General features: G+C 41.6%; 1 protein-coding gene across 1 annotated transcript in view; it reads left to right on the top strand.

Moving 5' to 3' along the window:
* Positions 1 to 1339: 1339 nt before the first annotated feature.
* The window catches only part of LOC140466879 (protein PHTF2-like), a 108173-nt gene continuing 82524 nt past the window's right edge, over positions 1340 to 26988 (top strand). Inside the window, exon 1 of the mRNA XM_072562650.1 lies at positions 1340 to 1522. The gene's annotated coding sequence lies outside the window, so the exon portion shown is untranslated. The remainder of the gene's footprint in view (positions 1523 to 26988) is intronic.

Raw genomic sequence — 26988 nt, 5'->3', positions numbered from 1 at the left:
AGTTTCGAAAGTCTAGGGTTTTGTCCAAGTGTTTTAATATTGGGAATTTTTGCTTGATCTTACACCAAGGCTTGGAAATTGCATTATGAGGTAGGATTGGTTAGCCTAAGGTTGTTTGCCTTAGAACAGAGGATGTTGAGGGGGTGACTTGATTGATGTGTACAAAACAATGAGGGGCTTGGATAGAGTACACAGGGAAGACCTGTTTCTCTTCGTGGAGAGGTCAATTACTGGGGAGGGAGTGGGGAAGGGCATAGATTTAAGGTGATGGAATTTAAGAAGGATTAGAGGGGATAAGAGGGTGTTGAGTGTCTGGAATTCACTTCCCAATTTGGATGTTGAAATGGAGGTTGTATATAATGTTTACAATCTGTTTGACCCACAGGTTGCTTTCTATTTCCATATCTTCTCTGTTAAAACAATCTGCCTCCACAACATAACACAACTGGCCTTGATTCCCATCTCCAATAGAAACCCTAATGTGGAGTCTGGAGACTCAGGTTGTGGGGAGATGGGGTGCAGGGGAACAAATGTTTTATTTCAGAATAATTTACAGAAATACAAAAATGCGATCAAAAATCTATTAAGTGTCAGTTTCAAAGATTTTTGCTGCTTGAACTAGAACTCAAGCTGAAATGTTGATTGATCTTTTCTGGTACTGGCACAAAACTCATGACCACATTTCCAATTCCTTGGCATTTCAGTTGTGTGCAGAAAAATGCAAAGAGAGACAATACAACAGCTGACTTTTCCAGAATAAAAGGGGGGAAATCACTGAGTCTGGATTTGCACCTGAAGTGTTGATACCCACAAGGTTATGGACCAGGTGTTGGAAAATGGGGTTGGAAGGGGCAGCTAGTTTATTCAGCTGGCACAGTCATGATTGTCCGAATCGCCTCTCTATATGTAATGTATCTCTGGTTCTGGTACATGAGATGGTTTGGCTATAACTATCTTAAAATAATCAAATTAAACAAAATTAGTGCAGAAAGTCCCTAAAGGGGACTTTAACAAAAGTCAAAATTTCAAAGTAAAATGACTGATTTTGATCAAAACAATGTTTTGGGAGATGAGGCTGTACAATTTATGAAATTGCAGATCTGCTAGAGAGTGGGTGACGTGAGGGACTGAGGGAAGTGGATGTACCGATGTGTTTGGAAGTGAATTCGAAATATGACGGTCGTTGGACTGAAATGCCTAGCGGGTGTGGTATATTTGATGTATTGCGGTACTTTTGGCTGTATATTTGTTGTATTGCGGTATTGTGCGGTAGGTGGGTTAGTTGTGTATTACGGTAAAGGGGCTGCAATCTGGAGTATTACGGTAGGTTGGCGCTTGTCTGGAGGACGGACGGGAAAGGCTGTTACTCTGCGCGAGCTCGACTGCAGCCTCCTCAGTTGGAAACAGACGTGATTCAAAATTAAAAGGAGCAAGGAAGCTGAGGAATTGGCAGTTAATCACCACTTCAGAGAAAGAGCTGACTGAACAGAAATGGAAATGAGAGGGGAAATGTAATATGTTGGTAAGTGATAACGTCGCGACCATTTGAAAGAATAATTTAAACAAAAACGGATTGTCTTTGGATACTATTGTCGCTAAGAGATAATGATATAGAATAGAAATGGATGAAGGTGCTGGGATTTGCTGGAAGAATACACCCTTGATCATTTAAGACAACCTTATTTCTATGTGTTTTATTACTAGAAAAGCCACAGTAATTTCTAATGTAAATCTGACACTTTGATCTTGTTAAGGCCTATCGATTAAGTCTCTAGTAGAAGGTATTTTTGTTGTTGCATGGAGGTAGTTAATCGATTTCTTTTTATCTTAGGATGATTCCGAGATTTTACTGGGAGGTTTAAAAGTGATTCCCTCCTTTTATTCAAGAGAAGTCGGCTGTGTATTACCTCTATTTGCATTTTTCCGCACACAACTGAAATGCCAAGGAATTGAAATGTGGTCGCCAACTTTGGGGCTAAGATTCAACCAACATTTCGATTTGGGATCTTAAGTGGCCCAAATCTTTGAACCTGATACTGAATGGATTTTTTTTTTTGTTTCCTTTTATATTTCTGTAAATGGTTCAGAAATAAAACATTTTGTTTCCCCCCCCCCCCCCCCCCCACAAATAACTGAACTGTCCCTGATGAGATGATGCTACAGATGACATTGGTTGTTGAATGACTGTTGGCTGTGTTTTCCAAGACTTTGATTTTCGCATGAGTGACCTTGGATTATCAGCATCCTAGAAGGCTTTTATTTTGTTGGTACTGTGTAGCAATCTGTATGCGTTCAACTCTGTATTCCCTCTTTTTGTTTATTTTATTTTATCCGTCATTTTGATGGATTCCAAACATATGTTGAAGAAGAGATTAAAGAAGAGATCTTTCTAGTGGGTAACAGAATTGAATACTAGCCATCTATAAATAGAGTTTAGTTAAAAGTGAGCCAATCAACATGAGCCACAGGTGATAAGTTCATATGGCCTGTTGCCAAGCACAGTAAGCATTTTTTTTCTCATTGTTTTGAACAACATCAGCTCTGCATATGAGGTCAGAAGTAGTCAATGGGTAGAAAATAAAGTTGTGAAAACTGAAGAAAATTATGATTAATTTTTGCTGCTTGCATCCAAGAGTTTGAGACATTATTTATAGGTAGATTCAAAAATGTTCTGCACAAATTGTTTCCCGTTCTTCATTTCACTTCATTTGCGAATCTACTTCTTAAAGGGCAAAGTATACTATTATAGGTGTCAAAGTATGGGGCAGCTGTGAGATGGCACATGACAAAAAGCTTTTACATCTTGGATAGTCTTGGACCCAATTGAGAATTGGGGAGAAAGCAAATGCTTTAGCATTGGAGGACAGTGTAAGATTTTCTTTTGAGAGCAGAAAGATAGTAAGACCAAAAATGTTGAGAGCAGCAAATGATATAGCAACAATGAAAGAGTTGGATGCTGGTTAGACTTACCACAAGTAACTGGGACTTTAAAAATTTGAAAGAAGCAACATTTTCTTTACCCCATTGTAAGTTATGAGATCAGTATGTACAAAAGGACTCGACGTTGTAAGTATATTTGAAGAAAGTTGATTAACTAGATTGGAATTTTCGTCAAATGAATAGCTGGGGATTGGCTAATAAATGGAGGATGTAAGTTATGCAAAAAAGATCAGAGGCAAAAACCATGTGAAATTCCATATTAGACTTGTCTGAAAAATGTCAGCACTGTTTTAGCTACCCAAGAGGAAGGTAGATGCCCATGAAATTTGTTTTAATGTCAACTATTCAATGCTAACTTGTTCATCATGCCAACGTCTGCCAGAGTGGATGTGTCTCATTTGTGATTATTGACAATGCATTCCCACAAAAGGTACCTGAGACCATGATTAGAGAAATTCAGCAGTAGGGTGCAGTTACAAAGTAAGTTAAGCATGAGGCAAAAACTTATGAGTTTAGCCGAATTATCAGGCTGATTGATAGATTTCTCAGGGTACTGGTAGGAAATAACGTGGCAAGAATATTGCTGGTGTGATAATTTTGAAGTTGATCAAATAGACTAGTTGATTTTGTTTGACAAATATTGAAAATTTCAGACAGCTGTCAAGGTTATAAGAGCAAAATAATATCAAATACATCTAGTAAGGTGAAGGGGGAATTTATAGCCACAGGCGCTAGAGTGAACATAAGGAACATGGTCAATATATGCGTTATGTACTGGATTGTTTGAGTGACCTGTACAGTAAGGATGGAAAAATCTGAAACAATTAGAATTTGAGTTTTGATAAGAGAAATAGAAGCTAAGGGCAACATGCCTAAGGATAGAAATGAGTGAAATTGATATTTAAGGAGGTGCCTTTCATGTTGCGATGAATTGAATTAGCCTTGAATGAGCGCTGTGAAACATTTCTTTGGCATCATCGTGCAGGGCAGGGAATGAGCTGCCAGAGGAAGTATTGGTGAAGGCAGGTACAATTGCAACATTTAAAAGGCAGTTCGGAAAGTTTCGGAAGGATATGGGCCAAGTGCTGGCAAATGGGATTAGATTAGGTGGGGATATCTGGTCAGAATGGACAAGTTGCACTGAAGGCTCTGTTTCCATGCTGTTTCTCTCTATGACCTAAATGATTGCTGGGCCCCTTTCTGAGAAGACTGGCGGTACAGGGGACTTAAGTATGTGTTACAGACTTGAGAGAATCATAAATAAAAGTTCAACATAAAAGAAAATTAATAAGTTTTATTTTTAGGAACTACTCTAACTTGTGTGAGGGAAGAGGCCACAGCTTGTAGTTCTGTTTTGTTAAGGATATTGAAGAAACAAAACAACAAAGGTGTGCCTCTCGAGTAATGTCAGATGTTACTGACTGGTCCTAAGCAGTAATCCGTGGTGGTCATGCATCCCCATGACAACTCGGTTGGACTTTTATTTTAAGTTAGATTTTTCCTCATGGTAGTTTTTTTGGCAAAGTGATGTAATTGTTTTTTGCAATTCATTTAAAAGCGTTAACTCATACTGAGGTAGAGATCCATATGTTTTGCCAGCCTGCTGATGTCTTGCCTACGAGCCAGGGAAATGTAGAATTGCAGGTAGATAGGATAGTTAAGAAGGCATTTGGTATGCTTTCCTTTATTGGTCAGAGTATTGAGTACAGGAGTTGGACGTCATGTTACGGCTGTACAGGATGTTGGTTAGGCCATTTTTGGACTATTGCTTGGAGTTCTGGTCTCCTTCCTATTGGAAGGATGTTGTGGAACTTGAAAGGGTTCAGAAAAGATTTACAAGGATGTTACCACGGCTGGCGGATTTGTGCTATCGGGAGAAGCTGAATAGGCTGTGGTTGTTTTCGCTGGAGCGTCAGAGGCTGAGGGATGACCTTTATATAGGTTTATAAAATCATGAGGGCCATGGATAGGATAAATAGACAAAGTCTTTTCCCTGTGTGGGGGAGTCCAGAACTAGAGGTCATGGTTTAGGGTGAGAGGGGGAAGGTATAAAAGGGACTGAAGGGGCAACATTTTCACACAGAGGGTGGTGCGTGCAGGGAATGAGCTGCCAGAGGAAGTATTGGTGAAGGCAGGTACAATTGCAACATTTAAAAGGCAGTTCGGAAAGTTTCGGAAGGATATGGGCCAAGTGCTGGCAAATGGGATTAGATTAGGTGGGGATATCTGGTCAGAATGGACAAGTTGCACTGAAGGCTCTGTTTCCATGCTGTTTCTCTCTATGACCTAAATGATTGCTGGGCCCCTTTCTGAGAAGACTGGCGGTTGGCTAATGTGGTACCACTATTTAAGAAAGGTGATAAGGAAAAACCAGGGAACTATAGACTGGTGAGCCTGACATTGGTGGTGGAGGGAATCTTGATGGGCAGGATTTTAATGTATTTGGGAAGGCAAGGATAGGGATAAAGTGAGGACTGCAGATGCTGGAGATCAGAGTCGAGAGTGTGGTTCTGGAAAAGCGTAGCAGGTCAGGCAGCATCCGAGGAGCAGGAGAATCAACATTTTGGGATAAGCCCTTCATCAGGAAGGATTAGGGAGAGTCAACATGGCTTTGTGTGTGGGAAATCGTGTCTCACTAACTTGATTGAGTATTTTGAAGAAGTAACAGAGGAGTGATGAGGGTGGAATGGTCAAGGTGATCTATATGGCCTTCAGTAAGGCATTCAACAGGCTTCTCGTGGTCGATTGGTTAACAAGGTTAGATCTCATGGAATACAGGGAGAACTCGCCATTTGGATACAGAACTTGCTTGAAGGTAGAAGATGGAGGATGGTGGTGGAGGGTTGCTTTTCAGACTGGAGGCCTGTGACCAGTGGTGTGCCACAAGGATTGGTGCTGGGTCCACTGCTTTTTGTTATTTATATAAATTATTTGGATGTGAACATAGGATAATAGTAAGTTTGCAGATGACACCAAAATTGGAGGTGTAGTGGACAGTGAAGAAGATTACCTCAGAGTATAACAGGTTCTTGATCAGATGGGCCGATGGACCAGGAGTGGCATATGGAGTTTTATTTAGATAAATCTAAAATGCTGCATTTTGGAAAGGCAACTCAGAGCATGACTTGTACACTTAATGGTAATGTCCTGGTGAGTGTTGCTGAACAAAGAGACCTTGGAGTGCAGGTTTATAGCTCCTTGAAAGTGGAGTGCAGAAGAAGGCGTTTGGAATGCTTTTCTTTATTGGTCAGAGCATCGAGTGTAGGGGTTGGGAAGTCATGTTGCAGTTGTACAGGACATTGATTAGGCCACGTTTTGGAATATTGTATGCAACTCTATTCTCCCTCCTACAGGAAGGATGCTGTGAACTTGAAAGGGTTCAGAAAAGATTTACAGGGATGTTGCCAGGGTTGGAGGACTTGAGCTATAGGGAGAGGCTGAATAGGCTGGGGCTGTTTTCCCTGGAGTGTCAGAGGTAGTGGGGTGACTTTATATTGGTTTATAAAATTATGAGAGGCATGGAAAGGGTGAATAGACAAGGTCTTTTCCCTGGGATGGAGGAGTCCAGCACTAGAGGGCTCAGCGTTGCTCTGTCATCTGGTTATCCACTGCTCCCGATGCGGTCTCCTCTACATTTGAGGAGACTCGATGCCTTCTCGCAGAGTGCTTTAAAGAACATCTCCAGGACACCCACACCAACCAACCCACCGCCCTGTGGCCGAACACTTCAACTTCCCCTCCCACTCTGCTGAGGACATGCAGATCCTGGGCATCCTCCATCGCCACTCCTTCACCACCTGACGCCTGGAGGAAGAATGTCTTATCTCCCTCCTCGGGACCCTTTAACCCCAGGGCATCAGTGTGGATTTCACCAGTTTCCTCATTTCCTCTTCCCCAACCTTACCTCAGTTCCAACCTTCCAGTTCAGCAATGCCCTCATGACCTGTCCCACCTGTCAACCTTCCTTCCCACCTATCCGCTCTACCCTCCTCTCTAACCTATCACCTTTACCCCCACCTCCATCCACCTATTACAGTCTCAGCTACCTTCTCCCCAGCCCTACTCTCCACCCCAGAGGCTCCCAGCTTAATTCCTGATGAAGGGCTTTTGCCCGAAACGTCGATTTTCCTGCTCTTCAGATGCTGCCTGACCTGCTGTGCTTTTCCAGCAACACATTCTCAGCACTTTCTAGGAGTCATTTAATGATGATTGCAAGTAGAAATAATTTGTTCTCTAACCTGCAAGTTTGATGACTGTTTTGTTGTCCTAGCTGAGAACTCGGCACATCCAGGAATTGAACCTGGAGTTTTCTTTGTTTGTATGTTTTAGTACACATTTATGCCATGCATTTACCCAGCAGAATAAGTTATTTCTTTCCTTCCCTGAAATTTTCCAGCACTGCTGGATCCTGGGTTGGGTTGTAGGAATGTAATTGGGATGCAAATGGGTGATGTTATCCAGGTTAAATCAAGCAGTGTTGGCACACTAGAGGACTCTGAGGTTGGGCATTTATGGATTCCATCTGAGTAAGCACATTGAAAAGAGAGTGATTCTGTTCTTGGCAGAAATCCATAAGCATGACGTGAGTGGAAGCAGATCTTATGAAAGGTATTGTTAAGGATAATCATATAATTAAAGAATCAGCGAGTGTGACTTCAGGTAAAAGGGCTTTGTATGATGCCAAGGTCAAAAGGGTAACTGTAGACATGGGGAGGTGGATAACATAGTGTTGAATTGAGTGAGGAACTGAAAATGTGTTGCTGGAAAAGCGCAGCAGGTCAGGCAGCATCCAAGGAACAGGAGAATGATTGATTCCTGAAGAAGGGCTTATGCCTGAAACGTCGATTCTCCTGTTCCTTGGATGCTGCCTGACCTGCTGCGCTTTTCCTGCAACACATTTTCAGCTCTGATCTCCAGTCCTTACTTTCTCCTTGAATTGAGTGAGGGGCAAGTGACTCTTGTGGGTGAATGGATCGTATGAAATTAGATACAAATTGAAATTATTGAATACCAGTTTCTGGGAGCAGTGATTAAATAAGCTTTAAAATACAATGCTTCGACAAGAAAATCTCTGAAGAACACGGGGGAGGAGTAAATGATCAAGAGATTAGTTGGAACAGAGATAGAAACTTTGCTTAACTGAGTAAAAATGCTGGTGAAGTCTGGGTATTGCAGAGTGTAGTGATTGAAAATAGATTTGTGAATCAAATGATGATATATTTTGCCATTAATCCCAGAATATGTAATTTTGTCTTCCTAATCATGAAGAAAATAGTTAGCGCTATCTAACCAGATGGGAAGTGACACAGTCAAACATTTTAAGTGTGTCTAAATAATAGACTTTGTTATCAGGTCATTTAGTTTTACTGCTATGTCAGCTTAGGTATTTGATAATGTCACTGAATAAATCTGTACTGTTGGTACCTTGGAAAATTTGGTCCATAAATATTAATTCAGATTAACTTCAGGATGATCCCATTTTGTGGATGGTGTTAATGTAATAGCTTTTTAACGCCAGCCAGATAGAGATTATTTATAATGGTACCACACTTGCTTCTGTTTTATGCAATTGATGTGTAAATTTTGGTATTGAATCCATCATAACATTTAGATTCCTATTTTTCATCATGTGTATGCAAATAAGGTAATCGTGTAAAACATTACATTTTCATCTTGGCATTAGATTTTCTGCAACTGTCTTTCTGGGATTCACATGCTCAATTTTCAATAGATTCTAAAGGCCGTTGTGAGCATTGATAATAAATATTCATGAGCTATTCAGTATGGAAGGCATCACATTCTGCTTTTTATATTTGATATGATCGCTATGTATCCTGTCAGAAGCATACTAACTTAATGAAGGAAACCTGTTTCGTTTCCTTTTTCAGTTTACCATGAAATATTTGCACCATAGCTGTAAATCAGTTTTAATTTTGTGGATTTTATATGCCTTATAGAGTCATGTAATATAATTATTTGACACTGTTGCAGTGGTGATTGAACACTGGCATTTAATGTTTTGTGAATCTGAATAACTTGTTTTTTATGAATTTGTGTGATATTCTGAACCAGATGTGGAGTGAGCTTGAAAGTAAAGTCCCAAATTCAGTCCACTGGATTGAAATCTGGCAGGAAAATTGTTGTTAGAATATTATGGTACATGACCTAATTACCATGTTAATAATGTTTTGGACTGACTATTTACTTAATCAAAAATTCATAAAGTCAAAATTCATCTTTATTTAGAGACATTTTCACTTGTCATCTGAGACATTTCTAGTAGGTGCAGATCTCAAATAGTCATGTTCTGGGGGTTTTGATTGGATGTTCTTTTTTTTAACTGAACGAATTTAGATTAAAACGTTGCTTAAGTTTTGTACTTTAAAAGAAAATTTGTGTTTACTTTTGTAAAGTCAGCAGTTATTTAAGACATGCAAGAAAGTTAGCAAAGTCAGTTTTGGATTGTTCCAAAAAAGGGCCACACCTTTGAAAGCAAGTGGTAAGCCTTAGGCTTAGGCAAGGCAACTGCTCTGTCCCACCCACAGCTGGTTAACACATGATGTTGAACAGGAAATAATTAAAGCATACTCTGAGATAGGGAGAGTTCTGGAGGAGGGTTCCATTGGTTAATTTAAGATCTAATTGCATCATGTATACTAACTTCACTTGTGATAGCAAAATAGAATGACTTTATTCCGTCATGCTTTCACATGCTTCTTCACCATAATAAATAATTTAGACCACAAAAGGGACTTGTTGCATCCTCAGAGTTGTAGTTTGGGCTAAGTTTGGAGTGGAGGCCAAGATAAATGGGAATAAACATACCAGTGTGCCAGTTTCATGGTGCCATAGTGGTGGGAATACAATGTCATGATCTTGCCTGATCTATTAAGGTCAATTACTATTGTTAAAGCATTCAATGAGAGCTCAGTAAGGGGTGTGTTCTGATTTTGATTGTGGTGTACAAGTTGTGTACGTTGACTAAGGCAGACAGCTGCACACAGTAGGAAGCCAGTAATGGCTCTGTCATGGATTAGGTGAGCCCTTTGAAGGAGTAATTTGATATAACCGGCTTTAGCACACAAGTTGGTGTGTCAAAGACACAGAGCAATTTTGTGTCCATTTCTGAAGCATGGCACCATCGATTGCACCCATATACCATCAAGGTACTGACTATCCAGTGAGATTCATCAACAGGAGAAGCTTCCATTCTCTTAAGAACTTCTTCTATGTGTTCTTTGTTTTCCTGGCAAGTGCCATGACTCCTTCATCTTCTGCAGCTCTTTACTTCCAAGCTACATGATGACATCTAGGGCCTAGGGCTATCCCTTGAAGAGCTAGTTATGTGTTTTTCTATGAGAACTTGAGAATGAGGCATTGGTCTGAAACAATTTGCTCATTCAGACAAACATTAATTAGGTCTTTAGGCTTCTGAAGAAATGGTATCGATGCCTGAACTGGTTGAGTAGTGTATTGCAATGCTTTTCTGCAAAGGTCTCACTCAGACATAATCTGCTCTGCTGTCCATAATTTGACCCTTCAGAGAGATGTGCATTTTGAGGATAATGAAGCCCTAGAAGGATACAACTTATTGAAGGGAGTGAATGGGTGGAGGGCATAGATGCAGAACCTTAAAGTGCTTGTTGCACAAGGGTGTCCCTGTTGCCCACATGCAGGATTCAAGGGTCTTGTTAGGCTGTTATCAATGTGAATTGTCATCTCATCCAAGCATGTTTCAAATGAGCCTCTGGGCTGGGAAGAATGACTTGGTTTGGACCACATTCCAAGCCACTCAATGTCATTTTCCTAAGAAAGAAAAATGGTGCATAGTTACAGATGGATAGACGTCTGATGATCCCTTTTTCTGGTTTATTCATGCGATATGAATTCTGTTGGCTAGGCCACCATTTAGATGGTGATGGTATTCCTATGTACCTGCATCCTTTGTCCTTCTAAACGGTAGTGTTCACAGGTTTGGAAGGTGCTCTCTGAAGATTCTTTGTGCATTGTTGCAATGACTCTGATGGATAGGTATACAGTGTTACTAGTGATGGTAGGAGTGAATGTTTAAGGTGTTCAATGGGTTGCCAATCAACAGCTGCTTTGCTTTTGCTCTACTTTCAGAAGGCTTTTGTAAAGGTCCCACATAAGACGTTAATGAGCAAAATTAAAGTGCATGGGATTGGGGATAGTGTACTGACATGGATTGAAAACTGGCTGACTGATAGAAAATAAGAGTAGGAACAAATGGATCTTTTTTCTGAGTGGTAGGCAGTGACTTGTGGTGTATTGCAGGGATCAGTGCCATGATCCCAGCTTTTCACAATATATATTAATTATTTCGATTAGGTTACTAAATGTAATATCTCCAAGTTGCAGAAACACAAGAATGGGTGGGAAGGTGAACTGTGAAGAGGATGCAGAGATGTTTCAGTGTGATTTTGTTAAGTTGAATGTGTGGACAAATACATGGCAGATGAAGTATAATGTTGTGAAATGTGAGATTATCCACTTCAGTGGAAAAAACGAAGACAGATATCAACTTGAATGGTGATAGATTGGGAAAGGGGAGTGGTGCAACGAGACCTTGATGTTCTTATTACACCATTTGCTGGAGGTAAACATGCAGGTGCAGCAGGCGGTGAAGAAGGCCTTTATAGTGAGAAGATTCAAATACAGGAGTAAGAAAACCTGCTGCAGTTGTACAATGTTTTGGTGAGACCACATCTGAAGTATTGTTTGCAGTTTTGAACTCTTTATCTGAGGACGAATGTTTGCCTAAGGAAAGAGTGAAGTGATGGTTTACCTGAGCTGAGATGTAGAGAGATTGGTTTGGTTAGGATTATATTTACAGAAGTTTAGAAGAATGTGTTGGGATCTCATAGAAACCTATAAAATTCTTGCAACACTGCATAGGTAAGTGCAGGGAAGGATGTTCTTGATGATGGGGAGTCCAGAACTAGGGATCAGAGTTCAAGGCTATGGGTTAAGCCATTTAAGACACAGATGAGGAGAAATGTGCTTGCCCAGAGACTGACTAACCTGGTATTCTCTATCACAGAAAGAACTTGAAGCCAGAACATTAATTTCTTCAGAAAAGAATTCAGTTATAGTCTTGGGGCTAAAGAAATTAAAAGGTATGGGAAGAAAGTGGGATCAGAATAGAGTTGGATGTTCAGCCATGATCATATTGAATGGCGGAGTAGTCTTGAAGGGCTGAATGGCCTAAAGTTATTTTCTATGTTTCTGGATGGTGTTGAGCTTGTTGAATGTTTTTGGAGTTGCGCTTCTCCAGGAAAGTGGGAATATGTAGCAACTTGTGCCTTGTGGACAAGCATTGGGGAGATTAGAAATGGGTTACCTGCTCCAGAATGTTTCAACTTCTGACCTGTTCTTATATGTGCATACCGAATGCCCAGTGCAGTTCAGATTCTGGCCAATAATAACCTCCCAGGTTGTTGAAAATAGTGAATTCAATCATAATTTCATTGAGTGCCAGGGGGAGATGGTTAGATTCTCTCTTGTTCAAGATGGTTATTGATGCACCTTGCCACCTATCAGTCCAAACATGGATTTTGTCCCAATCCTGCTGCATATGGTCACAACTGTGAGTGTCTGAGTTGCAAGTGTTGCTGAAAGTTTTGTAATTTGCGGTGAACATCTTTGCCTCTGACCTTTTATGGAGAGAAAGTCATTAGCAGCTTTAGATTATTGAGCCCAGGACACTAGCCTGAGCCATTCCTGCTGAGGGGAAAGAACTCAAATTTCTGCAACTTAGAGTTTCATTTTTAATGTATAAGGGAAAGAATTGTGTTAACTTGCCTAGCATTTAAATTTAAAACAGATGCTGGAAATCTGAAACAAAAACAGAAATTGCTGGAGAAACTCAGCAGGAATAAAAGAATGACTAGGATAGGAATAGGTCCAGTCAAGGATAGTAGTGGGAAGTTGCGTGTGGAGGCTGAAGAGATTGGGGAGGCACTGAATGAATACTTTTCATCAGTATTCACTCAGGAACAGGACATTGTTGCTGATGTGAATACTGAGTCACAATTAATTAGAATGGACGGCTTTGAGGTATGTAGGGAAGAGGTGTTGGAAATTCTGGAAAGGGTGAAAATAGATAAGTCCCCTGGGCCTGATGGCATTTATCCTAGGATTCTCTGGGAAGCAAGGAAGGAGATTGCAGAACCATTGGCCTTGATTTTTATGTCCTCGTTGTCTACAGGAATAGTGCCAGAAGACTGGAGGATAGCAAATGTGGTTCCCTTGTTCAAGAAGGGAGTAGGGATAACCCTAGTAACTATAGGCCGGTGAGTCTCACTTCTGTTGTGGGCAAAGTATTAGAGAGAATTGTAAGGGGTAGGATTTATGAACATCTGGATAGGAATAATGTGATCAAGGATAGTCAGCATGGTTTTGTGAAGGGCAGATCGTGCCTCACAAACCTTATTGAATTCTTTGAGAAGGTGACTAAGGAGGTGGACGAGGGTAAAGCGGTAGATGTGGTGTATATGGATTTTAGTAAGGCGTTTGATAAGGTTCCCCATGGTAGGCTACTGCAAAAAATATGGAGGTATGGCATTGAGGGTGAGTTGGAGGTTTGGATTAGGAATTGGCTGGCTGGAAGAAGACAGAGGGTAGTAGTTGATGGTAAAGGTTCATCTTGGAGTGCAGTTACTAGCGGTGTTTCACAAGGATCTGTTTTGGGACCATTGCTGTTTGTCATTTTTATAAATGACCTGGAGGAGGGGCTAGAAGGTTGGTGAGCAAGTTTGTGGATGATACGAAAGTCGGTGGAGTTGTTGACAGTGAGGAAGGATGTGTCAGGTTACAGCGGGATATAGATAAGCTGCAGAGCTGGGCAGAAAGGTGGCAAATGGAGTTCAGTGTTGGTAAGTGTGAGGTGATTCACTTTGGTATGAGTAACAAAAAGATGGGGTACTGGGCTAATGGTCAGATACTTGGTAGTGTAGATGAGCAGAGGGATTTTGGTGTCCATGTACACAGGTCTCTGAAAGTTGCCACCCAGGTAAATAGTGCGGTGAAGAAGGCATATGGCGTACTGGCTTTTATTGGTAGAGGAATTGAGTTCCGGAGTCCTGACGTCATGTTGCAGTTGTATAAGACTCTGGTGCGGCCGCATCTGGAGTATTGTGTGCAGTTTTGGCCGCCATACTATAGGAAGGATGTGGAGGCACTGGAACGGGTACAGAGGAGGTTTACCAGGATGTTGCCTGGTATGGTAGGAAGATCGTATGAGGAAAGGCTGAGGCACTTGGGGCTGTTTTCATTGGAGAAAAGAAGGTTTAGGGGTGACTTGATAGAGGTGTACAAGATGATTAGGGGTTTAGACAAGGTTGACCATGAGAACCTTTTTCCACGTATGGAGTCAGCTATTACGAGGGGGCATCGCTTTAAGTTAAGGGGTGGTAGGTATAGGGCAGATGTTAGGGGTAGATTCTTTACTCAGCGAGTCGTGAGTTCATGGAATGCCCTGCCAGTAGCAGTGGTGGACTCTCCCTCTTTATGGGCATTTAAACGGGCATTGGATAGGTATATGGAGGATAGTGGGCTAGTGTAGGTTAGGTGGGCTTGGATCGGCGCAACATCCAGGGCCAAAGGGCCTGTACTGCGCTGTATTTTTCTATGTTCTATGTTCTATGTCTGGCAGCATCTGTGGAGAGAAGGCAGTTATTATTTTGGATCCAGTGACCCTTCAAAGCTAATGGTAACTCTGAAAAGGTGGACTATATGTTGATGACAGGGAGTTGGAGGTGGCTGTTGCTAAAGGAGTAAGTGATAGGTGGAGAGAAACAGAGAAATATAGTTAGGTAGACAAAGGGCTGGATGATGGTAAGCCAGGGAGAAAGAAAAGTTGCTAATGGGGACCTTAAGTAGGTTAAAATGTCCTGAAAGCAGCCCACCTAATGACAGGGCCTTGGGTTTATAGATGGGTAAAATACATGGAAGAAGGTTTTCAAGCCCTGAAATTATTGACCTCGTTCTGAAGGCTGCATGGTCCCCACGTGGAAAATAAGATGCTGTTCTTCAGCTTCCACAGAGCCCTGCTGGACCACTGCAGTAGGCCTAAGACAGAAATGTTGGCTAGGAAACACAGTGATGTGTTGAAATTCTGTCCACAAAAATGACCCTGAGCTTCCAGTTGCCTGCCACTACAGGAAAGATGCTAAACTCCAGTCCACTGTATGGAATGGTGACAGTTATTTCATTCCAGAGAAGCCACATATGCTCTACCTCTAACTTCCCTGTTGTCTGACACCTACAGTACTCTTAATTTTCCCTGTGTAGCATCTAGTCAATCTGCACTGATCTTTACTCATATTCTTTTTGTGGCATTTTGTCCATTTTAGATTCTAAATACTGTTGTTTTGAAATAAAGTATGTGTGCGTGAATATATTTGACAATTTTCATGGCTTAAAAAGTTTCAGCAGGACTTTAGTCACTGACCATAGCACTAAAGCGAGTGATTTGCATTTGACTTACTGTTTTGACCTTAACACATGACATTCTGGAGTATGATAAATTCCTTGGGCCTGCAAAGGCCCAATCTCGAAGCTACTGGATTAAGAAGGTAAAGTCTGTGCTGAACTGCCTTCCTCCACTTGCTGTTCTGCTGAAAACCCAATGTGGTCTTAACATATTGTGAAGCACATATCCAATCCTTACAATTTTAGCAAATGAAAAAATACTGCAAGCAGTATCAACCTGTGATTCTGACCTTCGATCTGATGGAGGCCTCTAAATCTGCCTTCTAGAAGGTCCTGGGCCACATTGATTGTCTGCGGAAATACATCAAGGTTTGTATTTATGGTTATGGTTATGACTTGAATTGCCACTAAGTAAAGATTGGATGCAAGTGACACCACAATTTCCTGAACACTCCATCAATGTACCAACAGCCTTCTCTGCAGTAGATGTCGATTTATTGCATAACTTTCTGATGATTTGAAGGAGACTAATGTTTCCGCTAATTTTTTTTGGTCTTCATTGGATGGTCTGTAAATCAGGACTTAGAATTGCACTTGACCTTTAGTGTTAATACTGACATTGATCAGCATGCTGTTCACTGCATTTTTACAGCTTGTTTAACATGTATGCACTTTTTAATGTCCTATTGAGGTTACAGACTTAATAATATAGTGAATATGATATGACTCCTTGAAATCCGCATTACTTCTGCCTCCCTTTATACGTATTTCCACTGGTGGAATCTTCAGAGGTATTCTGATGCGTTTCATCAAATACAAAGAAAGTCGTATCTGGTCAAGGCTTTTTTAAATGTTTGGAATAACTGATTAGATGTGAATGAATCTACTTGAATCTTTAAAAGATATTGAAGTACTGCAGAAAGGATGAAGTGGCCCAATAATCACACTGTGCCATCTACTATCAACTTTCAATTTAAAGTATTGAATAGAAAATTTCAATATTCAGATTTTCTTCCTGTCCTCAAATGCATCAAGGAGGCCTTTTAAATAGGATTCAGTATTGCCCTGTCAGCAAATAGGGTTGAATGAAACGTGAACTCACAACTCTTCTGACTCTGATTAGAGTGCTATCACTGAACTAAGGCTGATTGTACTGTGTCATTGAGTCATAGAGATGTACAGCATGGAAACAGACCCTTCGGTCCAACCTGTCCATGCCGACCAGATATCCCAACCCAATCTAGTCCCACCTGCCAGCACCCGGCTCATATCCCTCCAAACCCTTCCTATTCATATACTTATCCAAATGCCTCTTAAATGCTGCAATTGTATCAGCCTCCACCACATCCTCTGGCAGCTCATTCCATACACACACCACCCTCTGTGTGAAAAAGTTGCCCCTTAGGTCTCTTTTATATCTTTCCCCTCTCACCCTAAACCTATGCCCTCTGGTTCTGGACTTCCCCACCCCAGGGAAAAGACTTTGCCTATTTATCCTATCCATGCCCCTCATAATTTTGTAAACCTCTACAAGGTCACCCCTCAGCCTCTGACGGTCCAGGGAAAACAGCCCCAGCCTGTTCAGCCTTTCCCTATAGCTCAAATCCTCCAATCCTGGCAACATCCTTGTAAATCTTTTCTGAACCCTTTCAAGTTTCACAACATCTTTCTGATAGGAAGGAGACCAGAATTGCACGCAATATTCCAACAGTGGCCTAACCAATGTCCTGTACAGCCGCAACATGACCTCCCAACTCCTGTACTCAATACTCTGACCAATAAAGGAAAGCATACCCAATGCCTTCTTCACTATCCTATCTACCTGCGACTCCACTTTCAAGGAGCTATGAACCTGCACTCCAAGGTCTCTTTGTTCAGCAACACTCCCTAGGACTTTACCATTAAGTGTATAAGTCCTGCTCAGATTTGTTTTCCCAAAATGCAGCACCTCTCATTTATCTGAATTAAACTCCATTTGCCACTTCTCAGCCCATTGGCCCATCTGGTCCAGATCCTGTTGAATTCTGAGGTAACCCTCTTTGCTGCCCACTGCACCTCTAATTTTGGTCTCATCTGCAAGCATACTAACTGTACCTCTTATGCTCGCATCCAAATCATTTATGTAAATGACAAAACGTAGAGGACCCAGTGCCGATCCTTGTGACACTCCACTGGTCACAGGCATCCAGTCTGAAAAACAACCCTCCACCATCACCCTCTGTCTTCTACCTTTGAGCCAGTTCTGTATCCAAATGGCTAGTTTTCCCTGTATTCCATGAGATCTAACCTTGCTAATCAGGCTCCCATGGGGAACCTTGCCGAATGCCTGACTGAAGTCCATACAGATCATATCTACTGCTCTGCCCTCATCAGTCTTCTTTGTTACTACTTCAAAAAACTCAATCAAGTTTGTGAGACATGATTTCCCATGCACAAAGCCATGTTGACTATCCTTAATCAGTCCTTGCCTTTCCAAATACATGTACATCCTGTCCCTCAGGATTCCCTCCAACAACTTGCCCACCACTGAGGTCAGGCTCACCAGTCTATAGTTCCCTGGCTTGTCTTTACTGCCCTTCTTAAACAGTGGTACCACGTTTGCCTATCTCCTGTCTTCCGGCATCTCACCTGTGACTATTGATACAATATCTCAGCAAGAGGCCCAGCAATCACTTCTCTAGCTTCCCACAGAGTTCTCAGGTACACCTGATCAGGTCCTGGGGATTTATCCACCTTTAACAGTTTCAAGACATCTAGCACTTCCTCTTCTGTAATCTGGGCTTTTTGTTTTCAAATTAAAATGTCCTCTGAATTAAAAACATTTAAAATATAATTATAGTATTTTTTAAAAAAACGCCTTTTGGGAATGTATTAAAAATAGTATGGAAAACACAATTGTTACTCAAAATCTGAACCTTTTAATTTCAGAATCTGGTTTGTGTCAGCTTGTTAATTAAATGCCCACTTACATAGAAAGAGGTGTTCTACTCCAAGAAGGTGGTGCTAACTGTACCTTTTTGTTGCAAAGATTTCCCTCAAGATAACGAGTATGGGGTTCTTGATACACCCAAAAGTAATTGTTTCAGTCAACTTAATACTCACTAAAAGCAAAATGTTCTGATCTGATAAATGGCCACTGATCTGAGCTATTCACTTTCTTTCTCCATTCACACATATCAGACCTGCTGAATGTTTTCCGCATTTTCTGTTTATATTTGATTTCTGCAATATCTTGCACCTGCAATATCTTGCTTTTGGTGAAGTATTAAGCATTGGTTTGGACCTAGAAACTGGTGTGCAAAATGGTAACGCAGTGCTTCTGTTTTTTTGAAGCAATACTGTGGGTAATTTTTTTCCCACAAATATAGACCTAGATTTATTAAACAAAAACTCAGTTCCTACAGGTGTGGTTTTGCGTGTTACCTCCAAGAGCAGATTTGTGGGCTCTTTTACTTAAAGGAGATTTGAATGTGTTCTGTTTTAATATTTTTTTTCTTGAAATTAGTGTCTAGTCCTGACACTAGCTTTATTTCCCTGTGAGATTATTAGTACAAACTTCATCATTGTAATGTTTCCTGACTCCACCTCTGCTCTCTGCTTATCTGCGGAAACCCTCATTTATTACTCCTATATTTCAGTCTTCCGCTGTAATCCAGACTGACCTTCCACATTGTCCTGTCTGTAAATTTGAGAGTTTCCAAACCTTTGCCTTGCACCTAGTTTCTTGGCCTATGTTGGTTCAGGGTTAAACAACTTCTCAATTTTAAAATGCTCCTTGTTGTTTTCCGATCCTTACATGGCCTTGCCCCTTACTACTTTTGTGATCTCCTTCACCCTTACAACTATCCAATATATCTTTTGTGGATCTAATCCTTTGCCCCTTGATTATCTTTTTATTTTAATTTCATTGCTATAACCCATTAAATTCTTTTCCTAAATCTTTCTGCCTTGCTTCCTCCTATGTTTAGTGCTTCCTAATATTTAAGGAGAAAGTGAGGACTGCAGATGCTGGAGATCAGAGCTGAAAATGTGTTGCTGGAAAAGCGCAGCAGGTCAGGCAGCATCCAAGGAACAGGAGAATCGATGTTTTGGGCATAAGTCCTTCTTCAGGAATGAGGCAAGTATGTCCAGCAGGTTAGGATAAAAGGTAGGGAGGAGAGACTTGGGGAGGGGCGTTGGAAATGCGATAGGTGGAAGGAGGTCAAGGTGAGGGTGTTAGGCCAGAGTGGGGTGGGGACGAAGAGGTCAGGAAGAAGATTGCAGGTTAGGAAGGTGGTGCTGAGTTCGAGGGATTTGACTGAGACAAGGTGGGGGGAGGGGAAATGAGGAAACTGGAGAAATCTGAGTTCATCCCTTGTGGTTAGAGGGTTCCTAGGCGGAAGATGAGGCACTCTTCCTCCAACCGTCGTGTTGCTATGGTCTGGCGATGGAGGAGTCCAAGGACCTGCATATCCTTGGTGGAGTGGGAGGGGGAGTTGAAGTTTTGAGCCACTGGGTGGTTGGGTTGGTTGGTCCGGGTGTCCCAGAGGTGTTCTCTGAAACGTTCCGCAAGTAGGCGGCCTGTCTCCCCAATATAGAGGAGGCCACATCAGGTACAGTGGATGCAATAAATGATGTGTGTGGAGGTGCAGGTGAATTTGTGGTGGACATGGAAGGATCCCTTGGGGCCTTGGAGGGAAGTGAGGGGGGAGGTGAGGGCGCAAGTTTTGCATTTTTTGCGGGTTGCAGGGAAAGGTGCCGGGAGTGGAGGTTGGGTTGGTGGGGGGTGTGGATCTGACGAGGGAGTCACGGAGGGAGTGGTCTTTTCAGAACACTGATAGGGGAGGGGAGGGAAATATATCCCTGGTGGTGGGGTCTGTTTGGTGGGGCCTACTTGTGGAACGTTTCAGAGAACACCTCTGGGACACCTGGACCAACCAACCAACCCAACCACCCCGTGGCTCAACACTTCAACTCCCCCTCCCACTCCACCAAGGGCATGCAGGTCCTTGGACTCCTCCATCGCCAGACCATAGCAACACGACGGTTGGAGGAAGAGCGACTCATCTTCCGCCTAGGAACCCTCCAACCACAAGGGATGAACTCAGATTTCTCCAGTTTCCTCATTTCCCCTCCCCCCACCTTGTCTCAGTCAAATCCCTCGAACTCTTCACCACCTTCCTAACCTGCAATCTTCTTCCTGACCTCTCCGCCCTCACCCCACTCCAGCCTATCACCCTCACCTTGACCTCCTTCCACCTATCACATTTCCAACCAAGTCTCTCCCCCTTACCTTTTATCCTATCCTGCTGGACACACTTTTCTCATTCCTGAAGAAGGGTTTATGCCCGAAACATCGATTCTCCTGTTCCTTGGATGCTGCCTGACCTGCTGTGCTTTTCCAGCAACACATTTTCCGTTCCTAATATTTACCTCTTCAACAAAGTCTTTGGTCATAATTTTCGGCTATCTCCTAATAGCTCAGTGTCAAATTTGTTTGATGATACTCCTGTGAAGTGCTTTGGGATGTTATTGGCTTGGACAGGATGGGCTAAATGGCCTGCTTTTTGTACTGTAAATGTCTGATGTAATGTAAATGCAAATTGTTGTTATCACTTAAAAGGTTGTTAAAAATAAGCTTGTTGTAAATGAGTGGGCAGCCACATGGGAGTTCTTGAAACAAAATGCACAATATCTTTCAAATTTTGGTTAATTCCTGAGCAGGAATGTTTGTGCCAAATACTGCTTGGATTAATGGTTCAAATGTATTTGTTTTATAGCAATTTCCAAGGAAGTAAGATGACCAGGAAATGCTTTCAAAAAATGTAATTTTCACATATTTTAGTTTTATACTTGCTGATCTCTTTTTACAGTATCACCAGTATTGATTGTTATCCTCATTTTGTCTACGGTAGGTGGAAAAGTGTTGAAATATTTCTACTTTAGAAAAGTGAACTTTAAAAAACCTAGCAAAATGGCCAACATAGCTTTTTAAATAAATAACCTGCTTTCATTTATTACTGAGGTCTGCTTGTGTTAGTCCTTAGCATGAAGATCCGTTCAATCTAAGCCAAAGAATTTTCCTGTGGTTCTCTACAGTCAGCAGCATGGCAGCAGAATGTCGTTTGTAGGCTGGAATGCATAATGTGGCCAGAATTCCAGTTTGTGGTCACTGGTCTTTTGCGGATTGTTTTTGTAGATTTAATAAGCAGGCTTAAAAGTGAGATTGCTACCTGAATAGTAATATTAATTCAGGATGTTTACTATCCACAGATATGAAGTTACTACAACTGTGCTAATATTTGTGGTGTTGCACATATAAGTTGCCTTTAGTTTCTGAAGTACAAGCATGTAAACAAAGATAGCATGAATTTATAAGGCTTTTATAAACTCTAGGTGTATTTCAGATCAACTTCCTTCTCCTGTAAGGATTAATTTTGAAGTGTTTTGTTCAGTGGGAAGTTCTATTGACCTTTTAAGGGTTTTGCTTTGTTTTGAAGACCGGGTGAGTCAGGACAAATACGGAAAATGGAATTCTTCTGAAAATAATGTTCATTCTTTGCCAACATTTAATGTTGATGCACTTTTTCCACAGGAAATATTTCAGTGCTTGTCAACCACTTTCCTTCATCCTAGTTGGAATGCTAGGAATACATCATTCTGTCTCATTACATGGATGTGTTTAGAGAGAGAATCTGCTCCGGTTCTACACCCCCTCCCCCACCCCAATGGAGTTGCCACTACCACCATTCTTCATTGGTATAATTCAGTTTTTTAAAAATAATCTTTTAATTGAGCACAAAAAGCATGAACTTACAGAGAACCTTCTGTTAAAATTTCAAAACGTTTGACCCTGCTGTTACAGAGGGAGAAATTTTAAGCCTGCTTATTAACCAGTGTCAGGAAAAGTTGCAGATCTACTGAATGACTTTTTATTAATTTTGTAACTTACTTTCCTATACAATGAAATGGTACTTTAACACAGATATTGAATAGCCTGTGTCCTAGTTGTAGGAGAGTGAATGTTTCAGCGACGAGTGCCCTGATTGCAGTTTAATGATTTATTAATTACCATTTAAAGTGAAAAATGTGGTTTTCTGAACATGTAACCAGAGTTGCCTTTGTCTTAATGTCACGTTTTCCCATTTTTAAATGCTTTAATTGAACTTTTCCTTTAAAAAGAGTGATTCAGTTAGCTTAACCTTTCCCTCACTCTCCCTCTCTGGATTTTCCCTTTCTTACTTTCGTGTGCATATTAATCCCTTTATGCTGTCTTTCTGTATCTCATATACTCACTTTCGTTTCCTGTCTGCATTTAGTCGGTCCCATCTTTGTGTGATTGCTTGTAAATTGTCTCACTCTTGTGCTTTCTGTGTACTGTATTGCAGTCTTTATCATGCCTCTCCTCTCCATCCTGATACTGTCAGAATTACTGTTGTTCCTGTTGTTTGTTTTCTCAATCTGGAAGCTGCATGCCAACCTTTTTTTTTAATTTTTTCACATTTTATGTCTGTCCTACATTTTTTGTTCTGACATAAAAAGGCTAAAGAGAATATCATACATTGCAATTATCAGTATAGTGATCATATAGCCAAGGAAAGTATCCATTACTCCATTTTTAGAATTTATCAATCAAAATTACAGTTTGCTGTGGTTGGCTAGTACGTAACGTATTAAGTAACACTGTTGAAGACGCTCAAATTGGCTCAACAATTCTATATTTACATTGACTGAACTCACCTCCAACTCCCCACCGGTACTCTTGATCATTTTTGCTGCCTCTGTGATATGTCTAGTGTTTAAGTTTGAAAGGTACTTTTCCCAACCTGGTCTTGCTGTTTGATCCTAAATGAAGCTTCTGACCCCATGACTTCTTTTTCACAAAGAACACTTACTTTTAGCTTCACAATGTAACTTAAAATTTCCTCAGCCTCATCCTATCTGCTACCGAGGCCTTTTAAATATGTCCTTCTCATATCCACACTGAGTATTCCATTGGGACAAAGTGAGGACTGCAGATGCTAGAGATCAGAGTCAAGAGTGAGGTGCTGGAAAAGCACAGCAGATCAGGCAGCATCCAAGGAGCAGGAGAATTGACGATTTGGGCATAAGCCCTTCATTAGGAATGAGGTTTGTGGATCGGAGCTGAGAGATAAATGAAAGGGGAGTGGAGTTGGGGAGAGATAGCTAGGAAAGCGATAAGTGGATGAAGGTGATAGGTCAGAGGGGGCAGTGATGGACGGGTCTGGAAGGCAGTGCCAAGTTGGAGGCTTGGGACTGGGATAATGTCGGGTGTGGGGAAATGAGGAAGCTGTTGAAATCCACATTTATCCCATGTAATTGCAGGGTCACAAAGCACTGCTGCCGGCAAGAGTCCACGCTCTGTGCCTACCGCTGCGAGGAGTCCACACCCTCTTTCCGGGCCTACCGCCACAAGGGGTCCAGGCTCTGGGCGTGCCACCACTGCTGCCAGGAGTCCTGATCCACACTGCTGACCCTGCAGCCAGTGCCCTGCTGACAGCGCTCTGGCCTTGAGGATGAAGAAGAAAAGGAAAAAAGACAAAAAGTACACAAAATTATGCAGCTGACCTGGAGCGGACAGCTCCAACAAATCTGAACACATACCTACTGTGCTGATGCCATTGGCCATTTACTGGGTATTTTAATGGCCACATGATGGCCTTGACCTGGGGAAATTCAGCACCAGAGGTGGAACCCAATACCCACTGACCTTTTCAAGGCTGTCTGACATCAAATAAATGTGTTGTCCAGCTCTGGCAAAGAGAACATTATTGACTTGTGAGATATAGTGGCATGCATCATTTGTGAAATGCTGCTAAGATCAATAGCTTATCTTTGGAAGGAACCAAAAACAAAGAATTGCAAGGCCAGAGCGAGTTTGGATGAATACTGGGAGGGCATGGAGTCCAGTGCTTCACAGTATATGGTCCTCAATGATGAGGCCAAAGATTTCCAGTGACCACTTTGCCTGGGGAGTTGCAACCACCTGCAGCACTGGATCTTGATCCACTCCGGACACCATTGTATTTGGCAGTAGATATTGTGTTTAGGGTATGGCTTTGGTTCCATTCCTGCTTCTCTTCCCTACTACACCTCAGAAAGGTTTTGCCTTCTTTGCTCTGGGCATGAAATCTAACCATTGTGACCTCAATGCCAGCTGCAGTTTCCATTTAGATTGGTAGCTGTTCTGTTGTAATTGGTAGCCTTGCCCCTACTCTTCTGTCTTTGTCATACAGAGGTGCGACAACTCTGATGCCCATTTGCTGAATACACTCTTCTGCCACCTATCCTGTGTCAAGAGAACTTGCATACAAACATACAGGCAAGGAACAAGAGTTGACCATGGAGCCCATCAAGCTTGCTCTACCATTTAATTAGACCATGGCTGTTCTGATTTTAACCTCAACTCTGCATTCCTGCATACCCCCAATAATCTTTCATCTCCTTTTGTGATCAAGAATCTGTCTAGTTATGCCTCAAAAACTTTCAAGTTTCTGCATCTAATGCCTTTTGAGGAAGAGAATTCCAAAGGCTCTTCTCTCTGCCTTCAGTGTGTGGTCTCAATTTTTATGCTATAAACCTTCATTTTATATTCACCCATAAGAAGAAACATCCTTTCCACATCCACCCAGTCAAGGCCTCTCAGGATCTTTTATGTTTCAGTTAAGTCACCTCTGACTCACTCTTCTAAACTCCAGAGGTTACAGATGTCTGTCTATGTTCTCTTAAGGCAGTCAGTTCATTCTAGGCATTAGTCTTGTTTTTAAAATAACCTTCTCTGAACTGCTTCCAGTTCATTAACATCCTTCGGTAGGTTTGGTGACCAGCAGTCTATGTGGTACTCCAGAGACCTCACCAATGCCCTATATAACTGAAGTTTAACTTCCCTACCCTTGCACTGAATGTTCCTTGCAATGAAACATATCATGAACTCATAAGTGTGGAAACAGACTCTTCGGTCCAACTGGTTTCCACCAACCAGACATTCCATTCTGACCTAGTTCCATTTGCCAACATTTCATCCTTGTCCCTCTAAACCTTTTCTACTCATGTACCCATCCAGATGCCTTTTTACATGTTGTAATTGTACCCACCTCCACCACTTCCTCTGGCAGCTCATTCCATACATGCACCTTTCCTGATTACTTGTTGTATTTGCATGGTAATCTTCTGCAGCACATGCCATGGGTCACCCAGATCTCTCTACATCTGAGCTCTGCAACCATTTATACAATCTGCTTTTTTTTTTCTTGCTGCCAAAATAGACTATTTCATGCTTTATCACCATGTTCAATTTGCCAGATCTTTGCCCACTCAATTAACCTATTATCCTATTATTCTGTATATCCTCTTCACAACTTTCCTGCTTATTTATCTTTTTGTCATCAACAAATTTTACTATCATATGTTGGTCCAAGTTTATTTATGAAAATTATAAAGACACTTGTCAACCTGAAAAAGATCCAGTTATTCCAACTCTGTGCTTCCTAGTAGCCAGCGATCTTCCTATCCCCCCCAAATCATGAGCTTTTATTTCCTAGTATTTGGTACCTTGTCAAATGCCTTCTGAAAATATCTCCTGTAATGAGTGCCAAGTACCTTTTGCACCACTGACCTCCTTTATGGAGCTGGGCTGATGTCTTTGGGCACGCATAAGTTTCCCCCAACTGTGCATCACCTCCTCCACAGTTCAGAAACTAATGATTTTGAGAAAAGTGAATGTATTCTATCCGAATTTAGCAGATAATAGGGAAGGCAAATGAAATGTTAGCTTTTATGTCAAAGGGAATGGAGTATCAGATAGGGAGTTTTGCTAAAACTATACAATGCACCAATGAGACCACAGCTGGAACACTGGACAGTTTTGTGCACTTCATTAAAAGGAAGATATTCTAGCATTGGAGTCAGTCCAGAGAAGATTCACTAGCTAATGCCAAGTATGGTGGAAAGGATGAGTAGATTGAGTCTATACACATTGGAATTTGGAAGAATAGAAGCAACATTATTGAAGTACACAATATCCTTAAGCAACATACCACAGCAATAAAATGCACCAACTCCTTAGAAGATAGACGCAGAGCATGACCAATAGAGTAGGCTTTGTCACCCAGTACTGCCCTGAAGCAGAGAAACTATACCATGTTCTCCACCGCCTTCAACATGCCATCAATGACAATGAACATCTTGCGAAGATCATCCCTACTCCTCCACCTCACGCCTTCAAACAACTGCCAAACCTTGTACCAACCATTGTTTGCAGCGAACTACCCAATCTTAGGGACAACATCGACCACAACACCACATCCCTGCCACAGCAATCTCTGCAAGACATGTCAGATCATCGACATAGTATCTATCATCGCATGTGGAAACACCACCCACCACGTACATAGCAGCAGATACTAATGTGACTGTGCCAGTATAGTTTACCTCATGCTACAGGTAAGGATGCCCTGAGGTATGGGTATATTGGCGAGACCATGCAGATGCTATGAGAACAAATGAATGGACCCCCACACAACAATTGCCAGGCTGGAATGTTCCCTCCCATTCAGGGAACATTTCAGTGGTCAAGGACATTCGGCCTCTGATCTC

The sequence above is a fragment of the Chiloscyllium punctatum genome, chromosome 44 (genome assembly GCF_047496795.1).
Source record: "Chiloscyllium punctatum isolate Juve2018m chromosome 44, sChiPun1.3, whole genome shotgun sequence".
Taxonomy (NCBI): Eukaryota; Metazoa; Chordata; class Chondrichthyes; order Orectolobiformes; family Hemiscylliidae; genus Chiloscyllium; species Chiloscyllium punctatum.
The sequence above is the reverse complement of the archived record's forward strand: the minus strand, read 5'-3'. Positions and strand labels throughout refer to the sequence as shown.